The sequence below is a fragment of the Malaclemys terrapin genome, chromosome 15 (genome assembly GCF_027887155.1).
Source record: "Malaclemys terrapin pileata isolate rMalTer1 chromosome 15, rMalTer1.hap1, whole genome shotgun sequence".
Taxonomy (NCBI): domain Eukaryota; kingdom Metazoa; phylum Chordata; order Testudines; family Emydidae; genus Malaclemys; species Malaclemys terrapin.
In genome coordinates this window covers 21,215,160-21,230,733 of record NC_071519.1, presented here as the reverse complement: position 1 = coordinate 21,230,733, position 15,574 = coordinate 21,215,160, and the positions used below count along the sequence as shown (strand labels likewise).

The following is a 15,574-nucleotide window of genomic DNA, read 5'->3' as shown; positions in this document are numbered from 1 at the left end:
GCAGTAATTCCCTCCCCCCCCCCCAAATCCTTGCAATAAAATGGTTCTGGACAATCCCACAGTATACATATAAGGATACTACAGTTTTTCCATTCCCCTCTTCAGGGACATCACCTTCAGGATACCCCCCTCACCCCTGAGAATTGACTGTGTTCCCAATTCTTCTGCCCTGATCCAGGACCCCTCTCTCCAGGCTGTCCAACTGAGAGCAACCAGTCTCCTGACTCTTACCTGCCCACTACCTCAGGTCTCCCATAAGAGAGCTCCCCACAGAGTTCTACTCCCCAGGCCTCCCTGCTTATAAGTCCTGCCCTTGCTTGGGGCATGTCCCTTCAGAGTCCACCCTCTTGCTTCCAGGTCAGCTTCTCCTCACCAGCTTCTCCTCCCGCTTTTCTTGGGGGCCACTGCCTGAGCCTTCCACTCCTCGGAAGCCCCCAGCTCTGGACAGTTCTCAACAACTTGCCTCCAGGCAACTTTTGGCTGCTCCTTCCTGACTTTTCAGGTCTCTTGACTCACCTAGTCTCGTCCCTCTAGGGCCCCGGTTCCCTCTCTGAAGTCTAACCAAGGTGTGTGTGGGCGGGGGGGAATGGTCACTGGCCTCTTCTCTTTTAAAAAGCCAGTGTTACCCTGTGACAATCCCTTAGCTTCTAAGCTTCCTTTACATTCCATAATCAAGGGATGGTTTCAGAGAGAATAAGCCCTGCCAATATTGCTTGGTCCATGTCTCAGAGGCACGTTTGTCAAATTTTCCTTTTTTGGATGACAAATTTTTCATATCAAGTCTGACTTTTTTTAAAAAGAGAGGGAGAATTTAGATTATGTTTCCTCAAATAATTTTTCCTATTTTTTGAGCAGCTCTATAGACAGTTGCTTGGGTTTTTTGGTCAAATGTCAACATATTTATCAAAATTTTAAATTTCACCAAAACTAAGTGGGGGGAGGTTGGGTTTTTTTGACAAAAAATCTTCTTGTTTTTCTACCAGCTCTAACCGCAATTAACTAACAAATTAACAAACAATGAATACGTTAAACTAACTACTGGCTGTTGAATTCGTTTGAAAAGTTCACCAAAAGTGTCAGCTGCTCAGCACTTTGAAAATCTCCTCACATATTCCTAGATGAAAAGCATTCATGTTTGTACACGAATTTGAACATGCAATGCGTTCTGTGTGCTAAGCCTTTATGTTCCCATTATTATTAGCAGCTTCTCAGAGCAACTGGCTTTCATTAATCTAATAATTAGAGTGACTGGGAAAGATTTTTTTCCCTGCAGAAAATCTTCACAAAAATGAATATTTGCTGGTTTTCTCAAAATTTGTAAAAAAACAAAAACAATAAAACCACACACCAAATCCACTCCCAAAGCCCCACAACAAGCAAGCAAGAAAACAAACAACAATGCTGAAAACAAATTGTTAACCAAAATAATTTTTTTTCATTCAACTTTCCATTTTGATGAAATGTCATTTTTAGCTGGGAAAGAAAAAAACCAAAACTAAAACAACAATAGCGTTTCAACTACTAGAGCTTGGCAAAAGTTTTCCAACCAATTCTTTTTTTTTTGTAACAAAAATGCAGATTTGGGTTAACTGAAACATTTGGCCAATGTGTGTAGATTTTGAATTGCTTCAGTCAAAAAAAAAAAATTAAAAAAAAAACATTAAAAAAAACAACCCTACAAAAATATAAAAACAATGGAAACATTTTGTCCTGACATTTTTGAAACAAAATGTTTTGATCTTTTGATTCAAAACGACTTCTCATTCTGAAATGTCCTTTGATTTTATTTAACAAACAAACAAAACAAAACAAAAAAAGCCTAAAATGCTCAAAGCCAAAATGAAACATTTGACTTTTTGGTTCCCTGAAGATTTTGGTAAATTTCATGTCTCGGTCAGCCGCAAATGAATGTGTTCCCGATTTTCTGGAATTGCCAGCAACCTGAAAAATTCATTATTCGCATAGCTGGAAAATTCTCAACCAGCTCTGCTAATAATATTTTGCACTTATAAAAAAAATTTACATTTGCAGACACTGACCGATATTACATGGGATTGGTCTCCACACAGCCTTTGTACCACTTACAGGAATAAAATACACTAGTGTGAGCAACTGTGATGGAACATATGGGGCCCACACTGGCAAGGAGAGGGTCAATGAGGGCCTGTGGACCCAGATGGCTCCCCGCTGCTACACATACCTGCAGAAGATATCAGGTGTGGAGAGCTTGCTGCTTGGATGAGCATCTGGGTGGATGGGAAATACAGGCCCAAGGAGACCAACCAATGGACTGGCTGCATGAAGACAAGCCCTGTGTGGAAGGGTGACCCTGTTTGAAGTTCTTAGTATTCTTTTTGGACTTCAGTGCCCTGGAAGGGGTGGGACTCAAACGTGCTGTAGTTAGAGGGCTAAACATCACTGCCTGGGACCCTGTGAGAGGTGGCAACCAACCATTGGAGACCTGTACTAGACTGAGGGGTGCCCTGATGGGCCACAAGGCAGCACCAAGGAGGCGGGCCCTGTCACAGCACCGCTATAGCTGCATAATTGTGCCTGTTCTAGGTTGTTGCACTGGTTTCACTGTGAGTACGTCCACATTGGAGCTGAAGGTGCAATTCCCACTTTGAGGAGACATGCCTGCACTAGGTCTGACTGAGCGAGCATGCTAGCCACTCCGAGTACGTGTCTAGGGTTTTAGATAGGACTGTACTCAGGGCTGCTAGCCCTTCCTGCCGCTTGCGTTGCCACAGCTACACTTCTATTGGTAGCATCCTAGCTTGATCAGAAGTGACACCTTCAGGTTCAGTGTAGACGTGCTGTATATCAGTTTCTAAATCAATATAGTGGTACAAAAACTGAGTTATAGTGGTACAAAAACTGGGTTGAGACCAGCCCTTAGTGCACATTAACTCCTTCATGAGGGCCACATGAACTAAATGACCCACATCAATCTAGTTTTTATCCTGTGCCCATCACCATAGCATCTGAGCAGCTCTGTAATATTTCAGTGCCTCCCTGCTCTTACTTAATTCTTACCCCTGAGATGCAAAGACCCCAATCTCCTGCTGTAGGACATGACTGACCCCAGTTGACTGGGATGGGAGTTACTCATATCTGAGGGCCCCAAACAGGGAGGCCATTAGGACAGTGGGTGATCTAATCTCTCTCCCTGTCTCCAGCAATTATGTGGGAGTAGGCTGATTCTGCCAAAAGCGCTGGCCGCTCTCGAGGGGTAGCTGGCAAATGGAAGTCTGAACACCTGTGGGACAGATGTGCACAGCTGTACGTGGGCCATCCATGAGCCATCTGTAGCACACATCAGTTTGTGTGATAGAGAATGGGTCAAGGAGGAGGCGCTATTCCAGCCTGGGTAAATCCACAATGCAATTTACAAGCAGTGTGGAGAATTTTGTTTTCTCTCCGGTCTCCTTCCCTTTCCACCTGGTTCCATCTTCTTTCCCTGGTGGCTGTCGCACTGATTCTGACCAGCCAGGGGACAACATTTGGTGCCGCCCCAGGCAACTGTTTTTATGCAATTCATTCGGGTGCCGAACCATCCTTTTGCATTTTGTAGAGCTAACCAGCTTGGGCTGTTTCACTTCCTCTCACAGTGGAGAGGGCGGTGGGGGAGGTGTGCCTCCAGAGACCCGGTGCTCCATTACTCTGTGTTCATGCTGTCACACCATGCCTGGCAATGTGACGGGGATAAATCAGGGCAATGGAGCGGTGGCTCAAGCCCTGGGTATGCAGCCACTGTCCAATCACTGTTCAGCATGAAAGAGGGAAAATGTTATTATGGTTGGAGCCCTAAGCTACGAACTAGGTCAGCTAGTCCTTCTCTTGGCTTTACCACAGGCTCGCTGCTGCCCTGCACCTTGTCTAGTCACTCACACCTGTGCAAAGTAGCTTGTAAAATGCCACCAGATGACAATTCTCTGCTCAGGCAGTGGTGGCGCTAACAGGGAGGCAGGTGGGTGGCGACCGCTCCCCCCGGCACCCTTTGGTATGCTTGTATGTTCTACAAGCGAAAAGTCAGTCGTGCACCTCCTTTTGTCAAATGTTTTTTCTGTTTGATGGGCAAAGGGAAATGAGCGCCAACTATCCATGGCTGAACTAAAATCATACTATGTGGCACCTTCTGTGCTTAGTTTGGCCTTGGAACAAGGGAAAAGGTCCACCTGGAGCAGCCTTAGCGGGGGGTTTCACTTGCAGAAACTCCGACCGCAGCAGCAGCTTCTGGGCCCAGCTCCCTGCTCCGGGCACTGTGATGTGGTTCAAAGTTCGCAGAGCACGGCAAACGCGCACTATGTCGTGAGGCGACTCACTCAGATTTGGCTCGGCTGCCCCTCCATCATGACGGAAGGGCAGCCGGCCCAAATGTGAATGGTGCTGTGGCCCTGTGCAACGTCTGGAGCAGGAAGTCGAGCCCACAGGAGCCGCCACTGCCAGGTGAGAGTGAGGTGTGGTCTCTTCCCAACCTCCCGCTGAGGCCTCCCCTCCATACCAGGCTGGGATTAGGGTTGACGTCTGGTGTAAATCATCAGTGCCCCCTTGGCAGGGCAAGGAGTTGGAGTAGGCAGCAGCATAACTCAAGGTAGCACCACCACCGACTCTCCTCACTGCAAAATCTGGCTCCAACTGATGCTCGGGGAGCCTGGGTTGCACGGCCTTTGTGGGGTGTGAATGATGACACCAAGTGGCAAAGCAGCGGCCAGTCAGGCACCTGGTAGACTTCGCTGCTCTTTACCTCCCCAATGTTTTCATCTATTAAAGGGGGATGAGGCGACCTCCCCGCCAATCCAGAGTGGGGTGGAAGCTTCATTCTTCGTGCTCCTAGATCCCCAGCTGGAAGGGAACCAGCCAAATCAGCTTTTCAGATTCGTCATGGGAACACGTTCAGGTCCCTGCAGGCGGAGTGCTAGAGTAATGCACAGCTTCTGCTGGTCCAAAGGGCCTGCCACCCCCTCTCCTTCTTGCATTGTTTCGTTCTAGTGCGGGTCGCTGGTGACTGGTACAGCAAAGCCACGTCTCTCTTGGCGGACACGCCAGCTGAGGATCTGGCCCATTCTCCCCTGGGGAACGCTTAACTCCTCCCAAGCGCCATCTCTTTGGGAAGGTGATGATCAAAGAAAAGCCCAGCTGTGCCCATGAGATGCGTGATGCCTGGCTGGCCTGTGCCTTTGACGTACTGACAATGTAAAGAGCATCACAGGTGATGGTGGTGCAGAAAAAGCACCTGACTTCCTATATCACCATGAAGAATACACACAGAATACACACAAAGAACCGTCCCTTTCACATCATACTTGGTAATTACTCAGGCAAAACTCCCACTCTGAATTTAGCATAAGTAATGACTGAAGGATTTTGCCATAGTCGAGGTATGACTCATCCCTCCTACCAGTGCACTCCAGGGGAGTTTTGCTAGCACTCAGCACCTTCCAGGATCAGGCTGGTCTGGCTCCCTTCTGGAGTCAATGGGCTTCAAATGGGAGAAGGATCATTCGGATCCTGTGAGGTGCTGAGCACTCCCAGTTTTACTGTCTTCCTTTGGCACTGCAGCTGCCCAGCAGCTCTTGGGATCAGGCCCTACACATTTAAAGCCTCCGGAGTGGGTATTAGCTAAAATAAATCACATGCATGATTAAAACCAATAATAAACGGGAATTTTTCTGCACCCAATACCCAAGAACCCCTAACAAATACCAAAATGTCTCTGCAGAGTGTTTAATGTTGATATTTATTTTTGAGACACTGTCATTAATTAGTATCTTGATAATTGATTGCTGCTTATTAAATGCTGACACTGCATATGGCTCTGTGCAGGGTACAGAATATATGGGTCCCTGAGGCCCTTCGGTGGTAGATGGTTATATGTACTTCCTTTTCCTAGCTTGGAAAGATGGACTTATGTTTAAAACAGTGGGCTGTAACTCAGTAGAGGTGGGTTCAATATTATAGTTACCCACTTCTCTGTATGATCTTGGGTTTAACATTAATCTATCTGCAAAATGGAGTTCAGAATATTCCCTTTATCTATTTAAATTGCAAGCTTTTGGGGGCAGGGACTGTGTCTGCCTAGTTGTATGTACAATGTCTGGCACAATGGGACCCAGATCTCAGTTGCGGCCAATAGGTGCTACTGATAATATAAATAATCTATTGCTATAGTTAAATAAACTCACATTACCGCACATCTCAAAGACATCTTGTTCGCAGCTGCCATCATGCTCCAGCCTCAGGAAGAGTTGTCCAGATTACACATTGATCGTTGGATACATTCCATTCTTATTGGCTCAGATTTGAAAGAGCCTTTTTATCAAAGTCCAACAGGCTGGATTCCTTCCTTAGAATATGGGACCCTGTAAATAATTTTCTGGACCAAAATAGCTACAGGAATGTCACATACCTTATGACGGTGAGTTCAACAGGTAATGTATAGTCATGCCACCTGTTGTCATATATTTCTCAGTAATGTACGCAGGGGTTAAAATGGAACCTTGAAATGGAGTCCCTTAGAATTTGGGGGGTTAGGGGAGGTGTTAGATTTGAATTTCTGAACCTGCACCTGTGGTTTTGGCTCCCAATTGGATCAAAACCCCAAAGGAGCTGATTTTCTGATCCTGATTGGTGTGCCTGAAATCTCATGGGTACAATCATCCTCATGGGACTTTGGCCCAAGATCGTGGAAATCATTTGAGATCAGCAGATTTCTAGAATTTATTCATTATTCACAGAAACTTCACCCATAACTTTAAAAAAAAAATCAAAAGATTATGGGGGCCCGATTTACAAAGGTATTTAGATGACTAAAGATGCAAATTGAAAACCTCACTAGGTACCTATCTGCATCTGTAGATACCTAAATACCTTTGTAAATAAGCCTCTGTATTTATTTGAGTAAGCAGCGCTTCCGAGAAGCGCCTCAGGGAAGCAGGAATAGCAAGAGATGCCATAAAGTCCGCTAGGGGCTTCACTTTGCGTATTTAATGCCCTGGAAAGCAATTAGATGCTATGGTGATGGATGCAATAAAACCCACCTATAGATAGAATTTTTCCCCTGAATAATTTCTGCAAAGAATGCTTGGTCTGCAGCTTGCTCTTACGTAATTTGTTGTGAGCATGCAATATCCAGGCTTCTTTGACCAGACACTTGAGTCACATAGCATATTTCTGTTCCCTGATTGGATAAGGATAACTGTTAAATTTGGATTTCCAAGGTCAGTAATTAACTGTACATTCAAAATTCATTTCCCATGAGTATTCTGCAATCTTGGTTTACAACTGGTCACTTCTGCAAATATTCCAACAAGTAAACTTGCCTAAGAATATTCAGAGGAAACTAACAAAAGGCTCATAGACTTTAAGGCCAGAAGGGACCATCATGATCACCTGGCCCTCCTGCATATCGCAGGCCACAGAACCTCACCCACCCACTCCTGAAATAGGCCCATAACCTCTGACTGTGTTAGTGATATCCTCAAATCTTGATGTAAAGACTTAAAGTTACAGAGAATCCACTATTTACTCTAGTTCATATCAGCAAGTGACCTGTGCCCCATGCTGCAGAGGAAGGCAACTCCACCCCCCAGGGTCTCTGCCAATCTGACCAGGGGGAAAATTCCTTCCCAACCCCAGATATGGCAAGACCTGAGCCCCTGAGCATGGGGGCAAGACCTGCCAGCCAGACACATAGGAAAAAATTGTCTGTAGTAAAAATCTATTCAGTCTACTTTCAGCTCCTTATAGTAATGCCCATCATCATGGTATTGGAACACATTTGAAGCAAATTCACTTAAGAATTCAAATGTGGAAATGTTTTGCTGTGTACACTCAGTCTCTGCCTCATGGGTGCACTAATACCTTACAGGGATGCTGGGAAGCTTAAGTGAGTAATACTTATAAAGTGCTTGGAGATCCTCAGCTAATTTGTTTTATTAAATTATGTGAAGGATTTCCAAGGATCTAAATCACCAAAGGCAAATATCACAGTCCCCCACCCTGGAACACTGGCAACTGATTCGGATAGAGGCTTTCTCTGATTATAACGAACAGAAGTTGGATTTTAACGAGTTCACATTGTGGGTAATCACATCTGGCAGCTTCCCTGCTGTTGGTGCTGTATCAGAGCCTAGTTCAGAGCTGGCCTTTTCCAGCCGCCCCTGGCTTGCTGTCCTGACCACACCCCCTTTCTATTTGATAGGCGGTCCTGCTAGAAACATTATGGTATTTCCATCCTCTTTAGCACTGGTGCAGAGGATTTCACCAGGTAGTTGGCAAGAGACCTTAGACAAGTGTGGGAAGCTGTGGAGGATACAACTCTTTTCTCTGGTCTTTCAGACAAGTAGTAAGTAAAGCTCGGGATTCTATGCTAAACTCTATTTGGATTGTTATTTACCTATGTTCATTTTCAGGCTCTCTACTTTCCTGGTGACCTGCTAGGATATTTACTCCTTCTCTTTCTATTAGCAATTTAACTCATTTGATGTAATCAGCAAATATTTATGATTCAATCTGGGTGTTTCTGGGGTCCTTTAAAAATACTTTTTGTATTAAACGAGTTTAAGATAATATTACTGTTGACTTGTCTGGGGTGGAAAGTTGTTTCTTGGCATTACCGATGACACTGTATTGGAGCAAAGTTGCAGTTAAAGACAGATGGTTGAATTCAATTTTATTTTCATTAATCATATGCATGTTTGTTTTTTGTTCAGTAGGCTAAAGAGTTTTGTTCTAAAGGGAAGGGGGAGGGGGACAGCAAAATGTTTAGTATCAAATTTTCATCTGGTGTAAATCAGTGTAACTCCACTGACTTTTGTGGAGAAGTTGATTTCCACCAGCGAATAATTTGGCCATTTATATCTTTGCAGGAAACATTGCTTCCAACCCCTTTCCCCCATCACATTACAAATCACAATAGTAGTGTGCCTTAAAATATCCTTGAGACTGAAGATGGGCTGGAAAACAACCAGCGTCATGCAGATGTGTGCCAGCTTTGGTTCTCTGCTTCCGAAAGCAACTGAAGTTGGGAACAGTGAGTGGCAGGAAAGGCTGTTGGGCTTTGTAGGTGCAGGATTGCAATTCCTCATCATTAAGGACGCAAGCCTGCATCCTTTGCATAACCAGCGCTCCCGCTGGCTCTTTGGAAGTCACTGGGAGCTTTGAGCCCCCGAGAAATGCAGAGTCAGGCCTTCCATGTTTCCATTAGTCTTTAATTTGATGCTTTGCATGTGGCCACTAATTTGCTATTAAGGTCCCATTGGCTCTCACTCTGCCATCTGATACCTTCAGGGAGAGGGGGTTGGATCCAGAGGGGGTTTACTGGTGAGTATTTATTCAGTGCTGTCTTTATGATGTTCTTGATCTTTTTTTTTCTGTCATTTTAAAAAAACTTTCTGCCAAAGCAAATTTGGTGTTACATGGGAATGTTCGCTTTAAACAACAGGAAATGCTGGCCAGAGCACGGATTGCTCAGTGGCTTTGATTTTTTATTATGAAAGTCTTGGTGCTTGAATAGTTTAACCAGTTATGGCTCAGAGCTCTCACTTTCATCCTGGTCAGATTGCTTCTAGATGCATGTATCTATCTTTGGTACTTATCTGGTCACCTTTCAACCTTTGATGTATTGATCCTCACAATATAGCTAGATTCATAGAATCCGAGGCCATTGTGATAATCTAGTCTGACCTCCTGTATAACACAGGCCAGAGAACTGCCCCCAAATAATCCCTAGAGCAGAGCTTTTAGAAAACTATCCCAATCTTGATTTAAAAATGGTCAGTGATGGAGAATCCATTATGACCCTTAGTAATTAACAAATGGACCAATTTACCCTCACCCTTAAAAAATGTACTCCTTATTTCAGTATGAATTTGTCTAGCTTCAACTTCCAGCTGTTAGATCATGTTGTACCTTTCTCTGCTGATAGAAGAGCCCATTATTAAATATTTGTTTCCCATGTAGGTATTTACAGCCTGTAACCAAGTCACCCCCTTAACCTTCTCTTTGTTATGCTAAATAGACTGAGAACCTTGAGTCTGTCACTATAAGGCTTGCTTCCCAATCCTTTAATCATTCTGGTGGTTCTTCTCTGAACCCTCCCTAATTTATCAACCTCCTTCTTGAATTGTGGGCATCAGACCTAGACACAGTATTGCAGTTGCACCAGTGCAAATACAAAGGTAAAATAACCTCTCTACTCCTACTTAAGATTCCTGTTTATGCATCCTGGGATCTCATTAAATCTTCTGGCCACAGTGTCACCCTGGGAGCGTGTGTTCAGCCTATTATTTACCCTCATCCCCAAGTCTCTTTTCATCCCTGTGAGGTCGGGAAGTGCTATTATCCTAAATGGTAAACTGAGGCACGGAAAGACTGAGGGCCAGATTGTTAAAGATATTTAAGTGCCTAGAGATGCAGAGAGGAATTGTCAAAAGCGCCTAACTCCTGGGAGTCAGTTGCTCTCGAAAATCCCACTCACTCTCATGAGTTAGGCACTTTTCAAAAGCCCACTAGATGCCTTGAGGCATTTAAATACTTCTAACAATCTGGCCCAAATGACTTCCTCCAATCTGTGGCAGAGTAGGAAACTGAACGTGGGTTCTGCAAGTCCCAGGGTAGCCCTCTTACCCACTGGATCATCCTTCCTCTGCATTTAGCAACTGCATCTTGTTCATCCAGCCCGATCCTTGGCTGCTGAAAACCAACTTAGCCCCACAAAGGAACTGTCAATTTACACCAGCTGAGGATCTGGCCCATGATGTTTTCTTTTCAATCATCTGTTTCATTGCTGGAAACACTGTAAGTGGAATAACAAGTGACCTCACTGCTCCCCTCCCCCATTCACATCTTCCTGTAATTTCATATATAGCAGCTGCGAGAGATGTAACAGCAGCAACCTCTTTGGGGTAGGTACTTGCCCTAATCAGCAAACTGTTTGGCTAGTGTTAGGTGCCCTTGAAATGACCTCCAGCTGTCAGCTTACCAACTGGCTTGCAGCGCTGTTAATGGGGCCACTATTCAAATCAAATTATGGAATTAGCTGCAGACTAGTAATTTTGACAAAGGCTAATGAGCTGGGTATAGAATATGAGAATTCTTAACCAGAGGGCACTTTTTCCAAAAGGAGGGGGAGGAAGAGAGACCTGTGCCGGGATTTGCTCATCTTGGCTTAGGCTAAAGCTACAATTTGTCCTGTAAGGGGTGCAGGATGTTATGGTGCCACATTAAGTTCTAGCCCCCTACTACAAAAATGACTTTACTCTGCACTGGAGCAGAGACTGTTGTACAAACCCTCCCTTCAGGAACCTCTCTGTGGTGGAAAAACCTGTTAAAGGAATGATCAACCAACTGACATCATAATTTCATATTGTAATGGTTAGGACAGGCGCATGGGAGTCAAGATACCTGGGCTTTCTCACTGAGTTGCTGTATGTCCTTGGTCAAGTCATTTAATTCTTGTTAGAAGCGTGATAGGGACAGTATATTTTAGCTGCAAGCACCTGTCGTAAAGAGTTTGCACTAGAATATTCCATGCATCGGTTTCCCCCCAGTACATTGTATGTAACATGTTTTAGGTTAGAGATTTTTATAAAAATACATGAGCTTTGAGGTTCTCAGATGAAAAGTACTAAATATTAATGAGAGAAACTACGATGGCATCAAAGGTTAACTGAGGAAGGTCCCTTCTGACCTTAAAGTCTATGAGTCTATGAGTCTAAGAAGGTTATTAAAGAAATGTCTTATAAATTGTTTTCTCTGCAGCAAACCAAGAACTCTCCTGTTGTCCATATTCCATCCAAGCCCTTCATTAGGACGATCTTATTTTTTAAATCAATGCTCAAGATTGATAAGCTGAACAGGTGTATGATGTATTATTGGCTCTATAGACACACTTTGCCCTAAGTTTTAAATTGGCAGGCAGCCTGGAAAATGCCAGCATTTCGAGGGTTAAAAGTACAGCAGAAGAATGTCACTTCCTACAGGCTATCTTTCCCCAATGATGATAAATTATTGCTTACTACAAAAACCCAGTGGCAATAACTAAGTACCCTTGGGTCAGCTAGTCAGCTGAGTCCACTTACTTTTGTTTGAGTTCCTCTTGGTTTTTAATGATGGTTGGACTCAAGATTAAAAACGTTTGGCTGTGGCTGCTAAATTCCCCTGCCCCCATCCTGTCCCACTCCCCATCTATCAGTGCTTATGAGGCAAAGGCCTGGATGGGAATCCTTTTAATTTTACAGAAAGGGAAAGACAGAAGCCCACCAATTCTGTTCTGTTGCTCTGCTCATTGTTATGCTCTGTGGGCACCTTAAATGGCCCACCAGCCCTATGGCTGCAGGGTATTGAACCTATGGGAGAGGCATGGTCTGAGCATAGGTCTGTGACACAGAAGCTAGACATGGGCAAATTGGGTTGAAAGCAGGAGCACTGCCAGCTTTTCTGCCTCCCTAGGCGGCGGAAGGTCCCGCCCCGAAACGCCGCCCCCCCCAGAGGTGGCAGAAGGTCCCACCACCGAAGTACCGCTGCGGTCGCTGCCCCCCAAATTGTAGCGCCCTAGGCGACCGCCTAGGTCGCCTAATGGGTTGCGCCGGCCCTGATTGAAAGGCAGTGTGCTTAATGGAGAGGACATATTACTGGGACCCAGAATACTTGGCTTCTATCCCTGGCTCTATCACTGACCTGCTAGGTGACCTTGGGCAAGTCACTTAATTTCTTTGTGCCTCAGTTTCTCCATCTTTAAAATGAGTATAATAATTTCTAAGAACACACAAGAATTGTTATTTTAAAAATAAATTAATTTAGACCATTATATATCTACATATTTATATTTTTGTGACTGTCTTCTGCAAAGATGTGTGTTAGAGCTGGTCAAAACTTGTTTTGGTGTGGTTTCTTTTAACCCTAAGAAATTTAGGACCAATCATTTTTGCTAGCAAGCTTTGTCACAGGAAACTTTTATACTCTTTATAATTATTATTATAACTTTGCAATTAAATAATTTTAATTTGACCATTTTTAATTTTGATTCAATTTTCTGAAAACTGAAACTAAAGGAAAAATGCAAATCTAAATGAAACCAAATTTTTCATTAGTTTATAAATTTCCCATCTAAAAATATAGTTGAAAATGACATTTTTTCCCTATGGGAATTTGTATATTGTTCCCTTTTATTGGTGGAAAAGTTTTTGTGTGTGTGGTTTTTTTTAATTTCGGGGTGGGTTGGTTTGTTCGTTTTGTTTAAGTTAAAAAATTTCAACCAGCTCCAGTATTTGGCATTTCTTGAATAACTCACTCAACTTCCATGGAAAGTTTGCAGTTTGACTTTGCTAATCATTATTTGTGTATGTGATTGGTCGCATAATAACATTTATCAAGCTTCAGGCCTCCAATCAAGAAGCAGAAACAGGAGAATAAAAACAGAGAATATGTCTGTTCAAATAATAGCATAGGTATTCTACTAGGCAATTCAACCAAATGTTTGTGAACACTTTTTTTAAAAAATAGTATTCCCCCACCTTTGGTTCTCCGATACTGTGGTGTAATTCCATTGCTATCAGCAAAGTTACTCTGCAGTTACACCAGTGTAATTGAGGGTAAAATTTAGTTCAGCTGAAAGTTGCCTGAGTGGCCATAAAAACCATCTAATTGTATCTACAGGAAGTAAACTCCCAGGAACAAGAGGAATTATTTAGGGTCGTATGAGAGGAAACTAAAGGGGAAAAAATATAACCTGAATATCAGAGATCCTTGTTGACAGTGAGATGTATTAGGCTGTGGAAAAAATTCCTACGGGAAGAGGTGGAAGCTCTATCAGCGGAGTCCTTAAAAATTAGCCTAGACAAAGCACTCAGGATCTTCCTTTCTGCAGCCATGCAAATATTCCTGCCTCCTGCTGCTCTCCTTACTGTTCCATCCCAGAGGCTCATTCCCTGTGGGCATAGTTTTGGTAGATCCCTATGAAGACACAGAACCTGTTCACCTGCCTTCCTCTAAAAGATCTTCCATGCCCCAGGTGAAATCCCCCAAAATCACCACACGCTCCTTAATGTCTGCTTCCTATCTTGCATAGCAGAAGGATCAGTAAGCTTAGCTTGCTAAGGTAACCTTATCACTCACAACGTTCATTCACCTAGTGTAAGAACATCATCTCTGAAGCCTCATCTAAACACACAAGTTGTACCGTTTAACTATGCAGCAGTGCTAAGTGGACCAACCTCCCCCCCACCCCCATCCTTTTGTGGGTACAGTTACACTGGTATAAAAGTGCTTGTCATACCTCATTTCTATATGTGAAGGGGAATCTTCCCCCCTTTTCAAAAATTTTTTTTGCTACTCTGCAATTTTCCAAAACCTTCTCAACTCTGGAAAAGTTACAGACTAGCAAAAGGGGAAAAAATGCAACTGCAAAAGTTGGACACTTATTTTATTGCTCACACTTGCAAAATGGAGAAAAGGGGGAGAGAATAAACATTTTTAAAACTTCAATTTTTTTTGCAAAGTAACCGAAACATGGTTCCTGTTTCATAAGGTTCAAAATGGTACAACTTCTAAATATTGATTTCTCCCCCCCGCCCCAAAATTGATTCCCCTTCCCCCCCCTTTTAACCAGCTCTACATCATACAGATCCTTTGGTACAGATCAAATTTAAATTCTCAATTAACTCATTCAGTGTAGATGCAGATGGCTAAAAATATTGGATGAAATCTTGGGAGTAAATGTTAAAACTTGTATAGACTTCAGTTGGGTCAGGAGTTCCCTCAGTGGGTGGAATATACTGCCTCACTGAATTTTTTGAGCCTGCCCATAGATCATGGATCTAGATACATTAGGGAAAGGAAGTCAAACTTGGGGTATGTGATTGGTGACCTAAGTCACATGGTATGTCTGATTCCTAATTGGGAAACTGAAATCTTTTTGGCAGAAGAAAAACAAATAGCAGTGCTCTTCAAGCTCTGATACCATGGTGACGGGCACAGTATAAGTCCTGAACAGAATCTCAAATAAAAAAAATAGACCATCCTTATTGTAAAACTTCCGAGGCCAATATTATGGCCCATGGTGGCTAGGAGCATTTAATTGGTGCTATGGGATGATCTGAGTGAAATGCAGTTTTGCCAACTCTGATGACTTTATCTCAAGTCTGGAGATAATTGGTGTTTTTCTTAAAGCCGTGGATTCTAGAGTCATGAGAACTCAGCTTACTTTTTGATTTTGTTAAACGAAAGCTGAAAGTTGCTATCCTTCCTGGCCACAGAGGAAAGTTTGAAAATATGACCCAAGTGCATCCCAAAGGCTCAAAAACCAGAAGGCAAGGAGAAAGAACCCCATATGTACGTGGCTTAAAATTCTCAGGATTTTTGTTTACCAAAAAATGTACTTTTTTTATTTTTGGAGCCCAATTCATGATTTTTGGATGTTTGGAGCTTGTAATGCAAAGTCACACAAAAGAACATCACGTGTAACCTTGTCTTGGCTGTCAGTGTTGGTTCAGTGCTATCGGAGTGCTTATGAATGCATAACCCCAGGACTGGCCACTCCTGGCAGTAGCAGGTAACAGAGTGTAGTGCATTG

General features: G+C 43.4%; 1 protein-coding gene across 2 annotated transcripts in view; it reads left to right on the top strand.

Moving 5' to 3' along the window:
• The first annotated feature begins 8,271 nt into the window (after positions 1-8,271).
• ETS1 (ETS proto-oncogene 1, transcription factor) overlaps positions 8,272-15,574 on the top strand; it is a 121,739-nt gene continuing 114,436 nt past the window's right edge. For both annotated transcript variants that reach the window (XM_054005417.1, XM_054005416.1), the window contains exon 1: positions 8,272-8,347. The gene's annotated coding sequence lies outside the window, so the exon portion shown is untranslated. The remainder of the gene's footprint in view (positions 8,348-15,574) is intronic.